Source organism: Alexandromys fortis, unplaced genomic scaffold (genome assembly GCF_014885135.2).
Source record: "Alexandromys fortis isolate MF-2015 unplaced genomic scaffold, M_Fortis_MF-2015_v1.1 scaffold_121, whole genome shotgun sequence".
NCBI lineage: Eukaryota > Metazoa > Chordata > Mammalia > Rodentia > Cricetidae > Alexandromys > Alexandromys fortis.
Genome location: NW_026068037.1, coordinates 2,065,978 through 2,079,577, shown reverse-complemented (window position 1 = coordinate 2,079,577; position 13,600 = coordinate 2,065,978). Strand labels below are relative to the sequence as shown.

At 42.8% G+C, this 13,600-nt stretch overlaps 1 protein-coding gene and 1 pseudogene across 1 annotated transcript in view; one reads left to right on the top strand and one right to left on the bottom strand.

The window, feature by feature from the left end:
* Window positions 1-13,600, bottom strand: part of Plcl2 (phospholipase C like 2) — a 179,015-nt gene that overhangs the window by 39,971 nt on the left and 125,444 nt on the right. The window lies entirely within an intron of this gene.
* Window positions 6,682-12,261, top strand: LOC126515443 (importin subunit alpha-1-like; annotated as a pseudogene).

Here is a 13,600-nt window from a genome sequence, read left to right as displayed (position 1 = left end):
CAGAGGATACTGTCATTAAAACAAAAAGGCAACCTACTGAATGGGAGAAGATCTTCACCAACCCTGCATCAGACAAAGGTCTGATATCCAAAATATATACAGAACTCAAGAAAATAGACATTAAAACTCTAATTAACCCAATTTAAAAATGGGGTACCAAACTGAACAGAGAATTCTCAACAGAAGGAGTTCAAATGGCCAAAAGACACTTAAGGTTATGCTCAACCTCCTTAGTGATCAGGGAAATGCAAATCAAAACAACTTTGAGATATCATCTTACACCTGTCAGAATGGCTAAAATCAAAAACACCAAAGATAGCCTTTGCTGGAGAGGTTGTGGAGGAAGGGGTACCCTCATCCATTGCTGGTGGGAATGCAAACTTGTGCAACCACTTTGGAAAGCAGTGTGGCGGTTTCTCAGGAAATTCGGGATCAACCTATCCCTGGACCCAGCAATACCACTCTTGGGAATATACCCAAGAGATGCCCTATCATACAACAAAAGTATATGTTCAACTATGTTCATAGCAGCATTGTTTGTAATATCCAGAACCTGGAAACAACCTAGATGCCCTTCAATGGAAGAATGGATGAAGAAAGTATGGAATATATACATATTAGAGTACTATTTAAATAAAAAACTTTTTCCAGAGTAAGTCGTTCTGGTTTCCATAATGCTTCACCTCTACTTCCAGAGTTTTCACTATAATTACTGAAAATTATAGGAGGGGCCTAAATAAAACTTCTGGAAGACCCTAACAATCTGACTGAGCCATTTCAAACAGAGAGCAACATACTGGGATGCTACTACATACAAGACTCTTACAGGCACAAAAGGAAGGACAAGGTTTAAACAATAAAAAAAAATCTTTGTCTCAATTCACATTGGAGAAAAGTAGAGTTTATGGATATGGTGGGAGAAGAGTTAGCCTGGATAAAATGTGGAAATCTGTCGAGTCTGGGGTTCATCACAACTCTTGGCTAGAGATGGTGCTGTGATCAGAGTCAAGTTTCACACCCATAAATACTCCGTGGAAGGCAGCAATGGGAGCAAAGGGAGAAAGCCTTGGGAGAACCGCCAGTACTCACTAGAAACCAGACAAATTTAGCTCTGGAATTTGAAAAATCTAAATATTCTGCATAACTATAGTGGCTAAGATTTATATTTGAACTTGTCAAGAAGGAACCTCCAGAGATCACCGGTAAAGAGGGGCCTAAAAGACTGTAGAGTCGGAGGTGGTGTTGGTTCTCAGTAAGCAGTGCTTTCCAGACACAAGAAAACAGATGGACACACAGAGGTTCAGTTAGCATGCACAAGACATGTGTAAGCTCAGGCTGGGAAAAAAATCTCCACGTGAAGGGGCAGAGCACACACCTAAGGACTACCCACCTAAGGAGCCATTGGCATTTGACAGTTTCTGGGACAGCAAGAATCAATTTTATTTATGGGTGCAACCCCTGGTAGGTCCCCTAGTAGGCTGACTTACTCTCCAGGGGTGGGTCCCACATGGGACAGGCAGAAGGGAGGGGGAGAACACAAACATGAATTTGGGAGGGTGGAGGTAGATCTGAGGAAGAGCTGGGGGAGAATATAAATCAAAATGGCTCTCAAATAAGAAAAGGGAGAGAGCAAGAGCAGCAAGCATTCACTGGCGGGCGGGAGGAGTCTCTGGAAAAGAAGTCAAGTCCACCACCAAGGGAGTGCAGCACTATCATTTGGTAATCTTCGCTAATTGCGGACAGCGCAACTGCAGTATCAATAATGGTTTAATAATGCTACGCATGCAGCCCTGGGAATTACTATTCTATATAAAACTGCACGATTAAAAAACAAAAATGAGGCTACGGGCACAACACTGAAAAAGTGCGAAGTAACATGGGTCAAGTCAAACACTGCTCAGACAAGGGCAGCGGCGTATTCCACACCCTACGGCTTCTGCTGTGAGCTGCAAGAGGGGCACCTGAAATCTCACAGAAGCAGAACCCCAACTTACGGAAGCCTATAGCTCAGAACACACTCAGTGAACCCAGGGAACTGGCAGGGGTTGATGTTCAGTTCACCCAGGCACAGTTCTGGTTCATCCAGTGTTTTGTTTTTTTTTTTCCCCCAACAAAATTGTGCCTAAGGAGGTGTGAAATTCAAGTTATTTGCAAAATGTTCCTAAATGTATCAATTGGGAACAAATTTGAACAAATCTGCATTTTCAAATCTAGTGCAATCCCAATATTCACTATGGAGGAGAATATTTCCAAATCTTTCTGATTTTTTTAATAAAGTATAATTTTATCCCATTTACTATCAGAATCAACCAAAACTTAGCAATGGCATCACACACACCTGCTTACATAATGCACTCAGCTGTTCTCATGTCTTCCAGAGAAGATGCCAAGTGCTACGAAACTATGCAGGGCCTGGGGGTTGTGAGTGACCCCTGGCTCCAATCTGCTCTAACACTCCACTGCTTTCATGGCACAGTGAGGGTGGTTCTCAGGGGCTGGAGATGCTTCATGTCCCCTGACTGTCACCTGAGCAAGAACAAGCACATTCACAGCCTCTTTTGCGCTGGACTTCTGCTCATATATCAGTACACTACTGTAGGGCCCTGGTCTCCCTTATTCCTGGGGTGCATTGGCGGGGACAGTTTGTTATTTGTTAACTAAGTTTCCTGTGTGTTTATTTCCCACCTCCCTGGGTGGTGAGATCTTTGTGCTGCAGTTAGGTAGAAAAGGGCTTCCCCAAGTCTGAATAAACGGCATTCGCTTGATCTCCTATCGAATGACCCTGGTCTCTGTCTCTTGTGTTCAATCTCCAGGCCCTTGCCCGGACTCGCATTCGGTACAGCTGCGCGCGAACTGTACCGAGGGTGTAACACCAAAACCGGGTGTTACACACTACTCCATTTTATCTGACTGAATTGTCACATTATACAGTCTGTTTGACCGTAGAAAATGTCTCTGTCAATGAAACTTCAATGTGGTTTCTGAACTGACTCAAATAAACAGAAGGTGATACCAAATGCTTACCATCCACAGTACAGCACAGGTTCTTCTTACTGAAAAATACACGTGAATTCAGCAAAAATCTTCTACAACCCAGGAATCTCACTTCTTGCCAGTTGCTGTGGGTAGCTTACAGTGGCACACAGACACTTCTGAGAGGCACTTCCAGAGTTAACCACTAGAAGTCCTTAGTAATCGACATTTGCCAGGCAAGGAGGTGAGGAGAAAGGAGCAGAGAATGAGGGGAAGCAGCACAAAGAGGAAAGCTCTCAGAGAAATCCGCTTCCCAAAGAATAAACCCGGGGCGGGGGGGCAGATGGACAGACTGACAGCAAGTCCATCAAAGTCACAACCTACTACTTTTGGAGACCTAGAGACCCAAAACTGAACGCATACAATGGTTGTCTCACCAGAATCTATACTTGAAACAACAGGAGATATTATTTTATGCAACCAGTTAAATACATGAAAGTCAAAACAAAGCTTCTAGTTAAAAGAAATCCCCTCTTATGCCTGGCCTAATGGGGACATGGCATCACCAGACATCTCCTGGGCTCCCAAACACACTGAAATAGGTCAGGGGCTGGTGCGTCCTGCCTGCTGTGCAAAACACCCTGAGGAAAACTGAAAAGGGCTCAGGAGAACCAGGGCCTCTAACCGTACCCAACGAGTTAATTATGAAGTCAATATACTGAGATACTTATTCCACTATAAACTGCTGGCTATATTTTAAATTCCTGAATTTTAAATTTTAGTTTAGTTTTAAACCAAAATGTTAAAAATACAAGTTTTTTAAAAAACATGTTATTTCAAACAAAATTTCCAGAAAGCAGAATTTTAGATTTGATCTTGTACTATTTCTAATTCTGCACAATATTATATTCATAAGGAAAACAAAAATGTTGAAATATGAGCATCAAAACAGAACTTACATGCTAAAAAAAGAACACCATGAATTATAAAGTTAGCCCCATCTAATCTACATAATTTCTACCAGTTCCAGAAGTTTCTCCTCTTGTGATTTCTCCATATAGAGAGTACCAGGAAAGCAAACACGTATGTATAAATTGTCCCAATTAACTTATTATTCCATTTAATGATCAAACTTTTTTGTATACATATCTTGCTGGGGAAGAGCCTGGTATGCAACATATCATTTTAGAAATGATCACTATTTTTATGCCATATTCTCACAGATTTAAACTATCCAGCACAGGAAAGAAATTATCTTGCAATTTGCTGACCTTAGAGATGAGCACACCCAAAGCCCATCCTGTCCTGGGCCTTTGTTCAGGCCGGCCTCTTACCCACTGCTTATCTAAACTGTAATGACACCGTGTTACATAACAGCCCCATATTGCTCAGGCAGCTTGGAACTTAAGTGTGCACTGCACCCAAATATTCTCTACAGTATTCTGAGCAAAAAAGGGGTGTGGCTAACTGAAGAGACTAAGCAACCGGAAGGAACTTTCGACAGGACCCGTGGGCAGCCACGTATGGTCTGTGGGGTTATATCCAGAGGCTTCTGCCTCTGGTATGTAATACAGGCCAAGTTCTTCTGTCTCATCTGGTCTCAGATATTTAAGAGACAGCTCTCTTAAGAGGCCACATTTTACATACAGAATAGCAGAGAAAACAGTTTAAAGCCTGGCCCGAGTCACTCTACAAAAGGAAGGCGAACCGGAGCTGCTTGAAGAGATTTCTCAGAGTAAGTCACTGCTGGAGAGTGCCAGGAACTTCAGTCTTGAGTGGAAGAGCCATCTAGAGTGCTGACATGCTTGTTCAAAGCTGTTATTACTAAGTTAATTAATTTTTAAAAAACATTGGAATTAAACATAATACGATTATTGTCTATTTATATCACACCTTTCCTTTTCTCCAAGGAGATTAAGGTGATTAAGAAACTCCTAATTAACTGAAAGTAATTGACTCTCAGTCTTACTCTAGTTTCATTTGTTTCTCTCAGGTCTGGGGTAACCAGAAATAGATATTAGTTAAGAGAGAAAGGCAACTGGAGGCTTCTGTGTGATGGAGGCAAGATTGCAGTGTAGTGCAATGCCCATAGTATCCCTGGCCCTGACAGAGGACAGCGTGCATAGGCGTGTGGGCAAAGCACTTACACATAGCCCAGATACTCCTTCTGCTGCTGCAGGCACAGCCACAGGCCGAGCCAGGTGGTGGGGAGACCAACCTTCTCCTGTAAACTCTGAACATAACACCATTTCGTAATAAGGGTCCTGATCTCCATGCTCAAAGTGCTGAAGAATGACTGCTACCCTGGATCTTAGGGTGGTGTTAAAATACACGCATGTACAAAAGGTGTAAACTTCAAGGGTATGCCTATTCTTTGAAAATTAATAATGCCAATAATAATTACTAATATTTATTGAGAATTTACTATGTTTGGGTTAATTAAACTTAGTTGCACAATCCTAGGAGGGGATGATCTCATCCCCATTTTGAAAATAAAGAAATAGACCTGCCGACAATGGTGGAAGTGACCAAAGACTGCCTTGAGATCAGGACTCATGTTCTTTACCAGCACCCCAACAGCAAATAAATAAAGCAATCTCTTCTTCCTCTATCCTCTGCCTCTAGTCAGACACGGTATCCTTATATAAAAACAGTTGTGTGTACATGTCCACACCACGTACACCTACCTAGGCCCTCTGTGACTATTCTACTAAACTTACTAAGATTCATCCTTTGTCAAACATCCCTAGGAGTTAGCTCACAGAGGCAAAAGGGAGGGAGGGAGGGAGGGAGGGAGGGAGGACGGGAGGGAAAAAGGGAGGAAGGAAGGGAGGGGAAAAGGGAGGGAGGGAGGGAGGACGGGAAAAAGAAAGGAAAAGGCTACTGAAGAATCAGCACTACAGGTGTTCCCTGAGCACCACACACATGTGCATACATGTGCCCACACGAATAACGACAGGAAGATGACATGAAGGACAAGATGGGAAGCCCATGGAGGTTTAGGAGTCACCTGGAAAAGAGCTGAGCTACGAATACCTACAGAATCTACCTGTGTACACTTCACAGAGCCTGGCCACATACCTTGGTAAGGCTCGGGACCTAGTTAACTGGTTTGAAAGGTGGGGGTGAGAATCGACCTGAAAACACCTGTTAGGTCCAGGGTGTCCTCAGACAACAACTTCTAGACAATAGAGAGGCGAGGAAGAGAGGACACTCACGTGTGAGCAGTGTGTGGAGCTTGCCTTGAGAGAGCACTTATCACATAAGCCTCGCCCCAGCAGTCGGGGTTTAATCCAAAGGCTGTACCTTCTCCCAAAGAAGGCTGGAAAAAGTGGTCAACTGTGTGGGAGAGGAGGGGCTCTTCCAATGCTGGAGCAAGTTCAGGCCATTGCCTCGCTTGCATTTTTGCTTTAACGTGTGTGTGTTTGTGTCCACAATCCCTTCTTTGGAGGAATACAGAGCCATCTTTACTGACTCGAGCACATCCTTCCTATTAGAGCCCCTCTGTCCCATATCAGACTCCTGAGGGGCCTCTAGCTATCCCACAATCTAGCATTGATCTGACCCTTCTTTATGGTCTTGCTGAGCCTGCACATACTGGTAGCAGAGCACAAACCACTAAATACTTGTAAAGAGACAGGTTCTCTCTCTGAAGCCCATGCGGGCCCCAGATTTGTGATCTTCCCATCCCAGGACTCCTTTTACAAGATGCCGTGTAAGTACAAGCCAGAACACACTAAGATCTCATGACATTTATGAGCTGCCAGGATTGCTTGCCACAACATCTACTCTTTTGGTTTCTAGCAAATTGGATGCTTTTAGCAGGAGTGTGTACCTCCTGCCTCCCACAGTCCTCCCCACTCCCAGGATCACAGGCATCTTAACTCTACCTGCTAAAGCACCTGTGTTTAGCCAAGAATAGTGGCCCACCATGGTTGGAACAGGAAAACCATGAGTCTGAAGTTATCCTGGGGCTATCTGCTAGTATCCTGAAAGGCTGACTGTGTACCCCACCCCAGACTGCCAGGTAAAATAACACATCTGCAGAGCCAGCAGGCATCTTCACTGGTCACCCATGGGTACCCAATACCTGGTACACAGCTTGGTCATTTGGCCAGCAGGCATCTTCATGAGACACACACCAGTGCCCACTCCCTGGGAGAGAGCTTTGTATTTTAGCACCTTATTATCTATTCTAAATCTCTATCCCTTTGCCTTGATTCCTTTGAAAGCCCCAGCAAGGACCCAGGTCCTTTTTTGTCCTTCAACCCTTTCCCCATAGATCAACTGGGTGTTTTTTAAAGTGGTGCTGCTGAAACCAAGAAATTTTTACATTTATGGATATATGGTCTCCTTAGAGACTCAGGAGGTCCAGGTGTAGGTAGAGGAGAAGGTAGAGACAGCAATCGTAAATGAGGGGTAGTCCTGTGAAATAAGACCAAAAGGCCCATCTAGTTGTCTTGGTTCAAGTAGTGTCCTGTGCCCTGTCCCTATTGCTCTCTATAGACAAAAGTTTCTGTCCCGCCTAGTCCCACAGCCATTCAGTCCCAAAAGAAACACACAGANGGGAGGGAGGGAGGGAGGGAGGGAGGGAGGGAGGGAGGGAGGGAGAGAGGGGGGGAGGGAAGGAGGGAAGGAGGGAAGGAGGGAAGGAGGGAAGGAGGGAAAAGAAAAAGACAATGCTTTCCCAAGGTGGGGTTAGGACTGGCTGGAATGGGTCAAGACTTCATCTCCAGGACAAGAGTGCAGCACAGCGCCTCACCACCTCACCGGAGCCTTCAAGGGTGACAGAGTGCTACCATCTTTCAAAGACTTGAACCTTCACTCCTCTCCTCTACCCAGTCCTATTGCTACAACCTCTGTATAGTACAACACTGACTACTAATTAGCTCATATAACTATTAGGGTAGCATCTTAAGTCTGAACACAGACCAATTCATCCAGGAGGGGAATGTCCATGGATGCCTATGCCTATCTTCCTCTCATCTGTTGTCTGCTCAGTCTTTAGCCTCCTGCCGAGCACCTCATGATGTCTTTGTGGTCCTGGTGAGACCACTGTAGAGCCCTCAAAGACTTAGGAATCTCAGTCTCTTCTACTACTAAGATAAGAAGGACATCCATTCACCCTCAGAAGGCAAAATAAGACACGCAGGCACTGGAGAGGTGGGTGGGGGCTTTAGAACAGCCTTCCCATTGCCTAGGAGGGAGTGGGTTCCTAGACAGTCTACAGAGTGTTGTCAGCAAAGCTTGGATTTAATAACTTGAGAAGAGCCCATTTCCCTGCCTTCAAGGGGGAGAGGGTGAAAGGAAATGAGGTTTTCAGTCTTAGCAACTCCACTTAGTACAGTTTTCTCTGCCCGGCCCTTCCCACCACAGCCCAAGAAATGCATGATTTGGCTTTAAAAAGAGAGCATGACTTAAATTCAATTATTGCAGTTCTTTTATAATGCCTCATTACCAAGCACTGCAGCTGTGACCACAGCCATCACTAAATACGTGTGCAGCTACACATTTCGGTTCAAGTTCTGCTGGGCTTCTGCGCAGACCTTTCCGTAACCAGCCCGTGTTCACATACTATAAAAACTCACAGCACCGCTGGTCCCAGCTGTCTCTCCTCTCCCAAATCACACCGCCTGTTCTCTCAGGACAGGACCATGACAGTAAGGACCCTCGCTTTCTCCAGGTGAGAAGAACTCGGACAATGACAATATTTTCCTCTTACTAGGTCAGCAACTAAATCACGTTCTTGTGGACCAAAAGGGCAAAATGCATGCAGTACATTAGATGAGAAAAACTTTTAAAATCATGGTTTATGCTGGCAAAAAGTAGTTTAGAAAACACAGTATCACAATTGTTCAGATCCTCCTTGATGGGCAAAGGGCAGAAAGAAAACACTGTAGGCCTTGGGTTAGGGGTAACTCCTGTCAGCCATCTACCGCCTACAGTAGGAAAGCAGGAACTGATAAGATTTAGTGACTGTGGTTACATATCCTGAAATATAAAATTTACAGAACTTCCGCATTTTGAATTCTTTTCAGTTATTTACCATACAGACCATTCCTAGTCTGCAGACTATTACAAACTGGCTCTGATTTCTTCTCTAAAGTGACACATGACATTCACCTAAAAGATTCAAGACAATACAGATTTGATATACTATGTGCACATTTTAGAAGTTAACATAAAAAAATCAAGGAGAACACTTGTTAAGACATTTGCAGGTAAAAGAAAAGTCTATGTTACGATAATATAAAGAAGTCTAACATAAACAACAGAAATTAGTGGGTGCCATCCCAGTTCTGCCTAACTACAGTCAAATAACTATTTTTATTCACAAAGACACATCTATGCTGTCTTGTTTTGGCATGAGATAAGTGATATAAATGCTAAAATTATTTTATGATTTCATGTCTTATAATGACATAAATAATGGAAAAACTCCAGTTGACCTCCTTCCAGTGTGGAAATATAAGTATTATAAAGACAACTAGAAAGAGCCACATTGATTTACAAATAATTAAGAATTTTCATAAACAGATGAAGACCCTCCTACATAAAAATTCCATGTAGAATATGACATTCATCTCTATTTTTTTTATTTTTTATTTTTTTGTTTTTTCGAGACAGGGTTTCTCTGTGGCTTTGGAGCTTTTTTTATTTTTTTGGACATTCATCTCTAAATATTCAGTAGAGAAATATATGCTTTAACTTAACCTTATGTTATTTTTAAATTAATCAGTATAAATAAAGATCAATGAGTAATGAAACTTAGAGAATTAAATTCAATCTTACTGCATCATAGTATCTACCACTGAATTCATATAAAATCAGTGTTCTTATTGTTCAGGATTTGGAAGGAGAGTATAGCAAACTGGAGAGGTCTTGCATTTCTAAAGTCAAGGGATGATATGACGTTCCTAATAAATAAAATTATATTACCACTGAAACTTACACATCTTGACACAATGGCAAATTAAACAGTTCACCCAAAGGATGACTCTTGAAGTATTTTTTTTAAGATTTCTTTTATTTATTATGTGTTTAGTGTTCTGTATGTATATATGCCTGTGGCCAGAAGAAGGCACCAGATCTCATTACAGATGGTTGTGAGCCACCATGTAGTTGCTAGGAATTGAACTCAGGACCTCTGGAAGAGCAGCCAGTGCTCTTAACCTCTGAGCTATCTTTCCAGCCCCAGTCATCTTTCTCTATGTGATATTTGAGGAAGCAAGTCTTATAGGGGTCCTTGACAGAGAAAATAACTTGGTAAACAACACTTTAAAGGCACCTCAACCCACAGACACAATACCAATATAAAATACTTCTAAGGGGCCTAGATAGACGGCTCAGCAGTTAAGAGCACTTGCTACTCTTGCAGAGGACCTGTGCTCCTTTCCCAGCACCCACATGGTGGCTCAAAACCATCTGTAACTCCACAGGGGCTCTGAAACCCATGTTCTGACCTCTATCAAGCCAAGCATGTATATGGCACATATACATATATTCAGGTAAAATATTTACTCATTAAAAAAAGAAAATGAATAAACATTACAAACAATAACAACAGCAAAAAAAAAAAACACAAAGTCTGAGGGCTGAGGCATAGTGGACATTTCAAGGGCCACTAACCAGCAGCCTCAGAGCCATGCACCACCTTTCATGGAAGCCTGAACCCAAAGTGCAGCTTCCCCTCGTTCCGGGAACTATGTCCACCAATTAAACAGATTGAAGAACAAGGGGGAAAGGACAGATATTCAAACAGAAGGTAACGAGGAACTTGAGAAAAGCTAAGAAAGATGACCAGATGCAGAAAAGAGAAACATCAGCTCATTTCCTGATGAGGCTACTTCTCCACTGCAGGAAAGCTGCAACAATCAGGGCACAGTGGTTGATCTGTTGAGGACACTGTGAAAGGCATTAACCAACAACAATTTGGAAAGGCAGTCCCAGCTACTAAAGCTGCTCAGATACTGCTTTTTAGGGAGAAACAGCCTCCTATAGACAACATCATCCAGGATAGTTGTATCTCAAAGTTTGTGTTTTTGGGTAGAACTGATCGTAGTCCCACTCAGTTAGAATCCGCTTGGGTGCTCACTGACATTGCTTCTGGAACATCCAGACAGACTATGGCTGTGATGGATGGAGGTGCTATCTCAGTATTCGCTTCTCTGGAACATCCAGACAGACTACGGCTGTGATGGATGGAGGTGCTATCTCAGTATTCGCTTCTCTTGGCATCTCCCTATGCTCACAGCAATGAGCAAGCTGTATGGACTCTTAGAAGAATTTCAGTTATCTAACATGGTACAGCTAGCTGACCCACTGCAACTCCTGACCTGCATCCTAGGCATGTGGTCACTTATGTAATCTTACACAGATACTTCCAAACCTTTGCTGAAACAAGAATCTTGCACCCTTTTAGCGGCCGTTGAGCAGATTTTCCTACTTTAGTTCAGCTTATGCATCACAAGGATCCTGAAGTAACAGCAGATTCCTGCTGGGTTATTTCCTCCCTGACTGATGGTCCAAATGAGGGCCCTGGATGGTTGTGAAGACTGAAGTGTGTCCCAACTTGTGAAGCCTCTAGGAGCTACTAAATTGCCAACTGTATTCCTATCCTAATAGCTATGTCACTGGGACATAGGAGCAGGCTCTGATTGTGAAAGATGTAGGAACACTTACAGTCTTTCCCAGTCTGGTAACAAACCCCAAAACTAATATTCATAAGGAGGTCACCTGACCAATGTCAAACATCACAGTCAGGACCAGATATAGCAAGTTGTGAATCATGTTAGTGTTATTTCTTATTGGTGCCTCTTGAAGGCAGACTTTAAGACCCAGAGAGAAGCTGTGTGGGCTGTGACCAACTATACAAATGGTAGAACTGTTGAACAGATTGTGTATCTTGTTCATTGTGGCATAAAAGAACCTCTGATGAACCTCTTAAGTGCAGAAGATACCAAAATTATCCTGGTTATTCTTGATGCCATTTCAAGAATCTTTCAGGCTGCTGAGGAACTAGGTGAGACAGAGAAACCCAGTATAACAATTGACAAGTGTAGAAACCTCAGCAAAACTGAAGAGCCATGAAAATGGCTGTAAACAAGGCCTTGCTAGGCTTGGTTGAGAAGTACTTCTCAGTGGAGGGAGAAAAAGACCCAAATGTTGTGCCAGAAACTAACCTCTGAAGGCTTTGCCTTCCAAGCTCAGGATGGGCCCCCAGGACCTTTAGCTTCTAATATCCACCTGAGGCACAGAGTTGTTAGCTACGTCCTGTGGCTCTCATAAATTTCCCTTACTTCAAACTTATTGATGCTTCATTTGGTTATTTTAATTGATAGATTTTCTTTGTACTTAATTATTCTCTTGTATATATTCTATGTTACTGAAGTGTTATGGAATATTAGTTTAAGATGTGTTACATTTGTTTATGTGGTGGAATATTTGTTTAATGATGCAAAAAAAAATTTCCCTTACTGCTGTCTGAGAACTCTTCCACAAAGGACTATACTGGAGCAGCTGTAAACCATGTGAAGCTGCCCTCTGCATTTCCTATTCTGTGCAGAATTTTATAGCCTGCAATGTTTTGTAAATAAAGATCAAGTTTCACTCTTCTTTACAAAAACAAAACCAGTCCTAAGAAAAAATATGGAAAAATAAGCTGTGAAGGGATTAAGCAAGAACAAAATCTAGTATTCAGTGTGTGGTCTGATGTCAGCACCAGACTGATTCTCTGCTCTTGGCACAGGAAGAACAGAAGGCTGCTGTCCCTTCAGTGCTTTCTCATAGAGTGTAAGGTGACTTCTGCAGCTTCAGGTTCTGATAAGTTGTGTATGTGTGTCCCCAGATACAGATTCAACAACATTAATGCAAATAAAGTGCTTGAAAAAATAAGCAATCCTTCTCTGCCACTTTAAAAAGTAATACCAGGGTTCTGAACAAAGAAGCAAAACTACAGGGACCCTATCAAATGCACGGTCTCACTTCAATCCCCCAGGAATTCTCTTGGAAGTCCTGGAGCAAACAAAATCTCCCAGGTAGAGATGTGCCAACACCACTCCAGCTGGCACTCACAGACATGACTGGGCAGCAATGCACCTGTCAATTCCTAGGTCCTTAGACTTTGGATGCTGTCATTATGTTGGCTTGCTTCACACAGGTTGAGTATCTCTCACCCCAAATGTCTAAAACCATTGTGTTTCAGATTTTAAAAAATTTTCATACACTTTACTAGTTGTCCATCTCCAATTTAAGAACCCCAAATCTGTAACATTTCAAATTTGGCCTTTCCGTTACAGCACTGATCAGATCGACATATCTGATGAAACCATCTGACAACATGCGGATTCCCTTAATGGTGACAAAGACTGAAATTAAATGATAAAAATTGCTCTATGGTTGTGCTGGCTAGCTTGTTTGTTTGTTCTTATCAATACGACACAAGCTAGACCATTTTAAAGAGGTTCCCTCAATTAAGGAAATGACCCCACCAGGTTGCCCTGTGAGAAGCCAGGACAGAACACTGGGGAAGGTGCAGCCAGAGCAGCTGTGAGATTCCAGAACTGAAGGGGTCATGGGAGGAGTCTGAGGCTTGGCGTCCTGTGGTAGGTTAGAGCCCCTGACAGTC